Source organism: Arachis duranensis, chromosome 6 (genome assembly GCF_000817695.3).
Source record: "Arachis duranensis cultivar V14167 chromosome 6, aradu.V14167.gnm2.J7QH, whole genome shotgun sequence".
In the NCBI taxonomy this organism is placed as follows: Eukaryota; Viridiplantae; Streptophyta; class Magnoliopsida; order Fabales; family Fabaceae; genus Arachis; species Arachis duranensis.
Window position 1 is genome coordinate 83,272,331 of NC_029777.3, and position 4,523 is coordinate 83,276,853.

General features: G+C 35.5%; 2 pseudogenes; one reads left to right on the forward strand and one right to left on the reverse strand.

Moving 5' to 3' along the window:
- Positions 1-371: 371 nt before the first annotated feature.
- LOC107494321 (putative disease resistance protein RGA3) lies at positions 372-3,185 on the forward strand (annotated as a pseudogene).
- Positions 3,186-3,883: 698 nt separating this feature from the next.
- LOC107494322 (peroxidase 44-like) overlaps positions 3,884-4,523 on the reverse strand; it is a 17,507-nt pseudogene continuing 16,867 nt past the window's right edge.

Here is a 4,523-nt window from a genome sequence, read left to right on the forward strand (position 1 = left end):
AAAATAATATTTAAAATTAATTTTATTAGAATTGCTCTAATAGACTTTAGTGCCTCGGTGACTGTTTCTTTCCTAGGTTTTCGTGTTAGTCAAAAGTAAAATTTGAATTTAGTTACATTAAGCATTGTTTACATATTATAACCAAACTAAAAAAATAAAAAATATATGTTGATTAGAATATTTTTTTTCAATCATATTAGATAAAGATCAAGATATGTTATTAAAATTAATTATTAATATAAATAAATATTAAAATTTAATTATTAAAAAAAGTGCAGCACATTCTCAGTTGCTGGTGTGTGTAACATTTTGACTATTAACATTTGCTTGGGTTTTGGAGACTTCACATTGATTTCACTGAACCTGCTTTTGAATCTCTCCTCCTCTCTGATCTGCATTCTCCATTAACCATGGCTGAATCATTCATATTCAATGTGGCACAATCATTGATAAAAAAGCTGGCTTCTCCTGCATACGAAGCGGCTACTCAACTAATTGGTGTGTACGATGACTTGCAAGACTTCAAACACACTCTCTCATACGTCAAAGCTGTGCTGTTAGATGCTGAGCAAAAGCAAGAGCAGAACCACGCGCTGCGAGAATGGCTGAAGCAGATCAAGCGCATTTTCTCCGATGCCGAGATCGTGCTTGACGAACTCGAGTGCGAGATTTTGCGGAAGCAAGTTGTCAAAGCCTATGGTACCACCAAACACAAGGTAGGTCGCTTCTTCTCGAGTTCTAATTCGCTTGTTTTTCGTTATAAGATGAGTAAAAAATTAGAAGAAATGAAGAAAAGATTAGATCTGGTTGCGGCTGATAGGAATAAGTTTGGGCTTGAAAGAATTGATGTTGATAGGCGAGTTGTGCATAGGAGGGAAATGACTTATTCCCATGTTGTTGAGTCAAATACCCTAGGGAGGGACTTTGATAAAGAGAAGATCATAAAGCTTTTGTTGCAGGAAAATCCACATATCTCAGTTATTCCAATAGTGGGAATTGGAGGTATGGGGAAGACTACCCTTGCTAAATTGGTGTACAATGATCAGAGGATAACAGAGTCTTTTTCATTGAAAATGTGGATCTGTGTTTCTGATGACTTTGACTTCAACCAATTGTTGATCAAAATTATCATGTGTGCTAGTGAAGGAGATCTTGCATCTTCTTATTCTCTTGTTGGCCAACAAAATGTGAAAGATTTGGATGTGCAGCAACTGCAACATACTCTAAGAAAAAAAATTGCTGGGAAGAAATTCCTACTCGTCTTGGACGATGTATGGAATGATGATCGTGTTAAATGGCTCGAATTACAAGATTTGCTAGAAATGATGGTTCTAACGAAAGTAAGATCTTGCTGACTACTCGTAGTCCCACTATCGCTTCCATGATGGGTACTGTTAGCTCCTATAATTTATAAGGTCTTTCTTTAAAGAATTTATTGTCTTTATTTGTTAGATGGGCCTTTAAAGAAGGTGAAGAGAAGAAGTATCCGAAATTGATGAATATTGCGAGAGAAATTGTGAAAAAATGTAGTGGCGTTCCTTTGGCAATAAGAACACTAGGAGTTCATTGTTTTCAAAACATAAGATAAATGAGTGGGAACATGTGCGAGATAATGAGATATGGAAATTGTCACAAAAGGAAAATGACATTTTACCTGTTTTAAAATTAAGCTATGATCAAATGCCATCATATTTAAAGCATTGCATTGCTATGTTCTCTCTTTTCCCAAAGGATTACGTATTCATCAGTGCAACTGTCTCTTCTCTTTGGGGAGCACTTGGTCTCATTCCATCATCAGTAGAAAACAAGTCTTTGGAAGATATTGTCAATCAATATTTACTTGAATTAATGTCAAAATCTTTTCTTCAGGATTTTATTGACTTTGGGGCTGGCTATTGTTTTAAAATACATGATTTAATGCACGATCTTGCGATCTATGTTGCAAAAGATCAGTGCGTGTGTGTCAACTTGAACATCCAAAATATGCCTGAGAATGTTCAGCATCTGTCTTTTTTGGCAAAGCATATGCCTGACAAATCTCATATTCCAGAATCAGCAACTCTCCGAACTATATTGTTTCCTGTACATAAATTGGAACTGATAAAGCTTTTCTCAATACATCGGTGTTGAAGCATAAATACCTGTATATGTTGGACTTAAGTAATTCAACTTATGAAACATTACCTTGGTTCATTCATAATTTGAAGCACTTAAGATTTCTTGATCTGCAATATAATCGTAAAGTGAAGAGATTGCCTGATTCTATATGCATGCTCTAATGTTTGCAAACTTTCTTGCTTGTTGGGTGTACCGAGCTTGAAGTATTACCCAGAGGTTTGGAAAAGTTAATTAGCCTTCGACGTTTGGAGATAACCACAAAGCAGATTTCTTTGCCTGAGAAGGAGATTGCAAACTTGAAGTTTCTTCAAAGATTGCATATCTCGTTTAGCGAGAATTTAGAGTCTTTATTTCTCGGGATAAAATTACTTACTCTTAAGACATTGATTGTTGGAAAATGTAGCAATTTCAAGTTTCTGACAATTGATCCCAAGCATTTTCCTCAATTAGAGTATATCCATATTAATGGGTGTGACAAGTTGGAATTTCCAGAGGAATATGAATTTGGAACCAAAGACTCCAACATGAGATTGAAATGTATATGGCTTGAATCTTTACCGCAGTTGGTGACCCTGCCTCCTTGGGTTCAATCATCTACAAATACATTACACACCTTGATAATTAGAGGTTGCATCAACTTTGAGGTGTTTCCTAAATGGCTATCATCTTTGATTTGTTTGAATAGGCTTAGAATTTGTGATTGTCGAAAGTTGATGTCACTCCCGAATGATTTTCATTGCCTCACAGCCCTTGAAAGTTTGGTAATTGTCAATTGTCCAAAGTTGGGTAGAAAATGTGTGGCAGGAGTAGGAGAGTATTGGCCCAGGATATCTCACATCAAGGAAGTAATCATTGATCGACCAGAACATTTTAGATCGGCGGTTGCGATGGCAAACGATTAGTTGGAGTCTTTCTGATTTTATCATTTTTCTTTTCATTTATGTCTCTTTCAATCAAGTGGAATGACGATTTATTCATGTGCTGAAATCTTTCATAAAAGTATTGTTTCAATATACTTATATTAGTTCTTCTTCTCTCTTATATACACTTATTGAATAGTACATTACTTGGGGGTTGTTTAAATTAATGCTGTTTTTTTAGTGTAAAAAAATGCAGTATTTTGTTGCTTTAATACACATTTTTTAAATGGAGCTACTGCTATTATAAGCTTTCTTTCAGAAGAAATTTGAAACATATATATCTTTGGTATTAAGTAATTAAATGAAGAACAATTTCATAATAATTTTCCTGTATTACTGACTCAATAACCATAATAATGCAGAAAATTTCCTCTAAAACAGAAAAACAAAGCTAAATTTCCTCTAAAGTCTGATGTATTGAATCCCCAGTTCTCCATCCATATGAGGGGAATTTAGAAATTGACTTAGACGACATGCTACATAACAGCATAAGCTATGTCGAGTCTGAATTAGCTATGTATACAATCCTTCAAACTATTCTCTGTAACCAGTGATCTCAGATAGTGGTGTTCCACTTTCTTGCTGAACTTTTGGGTATAGTCCATGGGTGTTGAGACAGATTTGCACCCCGAATAAGTCATAATTTTTTTAATAAGTCCAAAGTGTATTTTCTTTACACCCCGAAAAATGTGACTATTTACTTGAAAATGGTTATAATAATTTTCATTAATAGATATGATAGTTGAATTATAGACATATATGTTAAATAGTTCAGACAAATATGTATAGTCACCACTATCATTGCCGGGCACATGCCACTATTAACATTCTATGTATAAGTGCATTTAGTTGAAGACCCTACAATTTTTGCGAATCTCCCCGTCATTCCCAACCAAAATCTCAATCTTTCCCATTGATGAGCAGATAATTTGTACGCTTTTTGGCATTGTTTTTAGTATGTTTTTAGTATGATCTAGTTAGTTTTTAGTATATTTTTATTAGTTTTTAGTTAAAATTCACTTTTCTGGACTTTACTATGAGTTTGTGTGTTTTGCTGTGATTTCAGGTATTTTCTGGCTGAAATTGAGGGACCTGAGCAAAAATCTGATTCAGAGACTAAAAAGGACTGCAGATGTTGTTGGATTCTGACCTCCCTGCACTCGAAGTGGATTTTCTGGAGCTACAGAAGCCCAATTGGCGCGCTCTCAACGGCGTTGGAAAGTAGACATTCTGGGCTTTCCAGCAATATATGATAGTCCATACTTTGCCCAAGATTTGATGGCCCAAACCGGCGTACAAAGTCACCCTCAGAAATCCCAGCGTTAAACGCCGGAACTGGCACCAAAATGGGAGTTAAACGCCCAAACTGGCATAAAAACTGGCGTTTAACTTCAAGAAGAGTCTCTACACGAAAATGCTTCAATGCTCAGCCCAAGCACACACCAAGTGGGCCCGGAAGTGGATTTTTATGTCATTTACTCATCT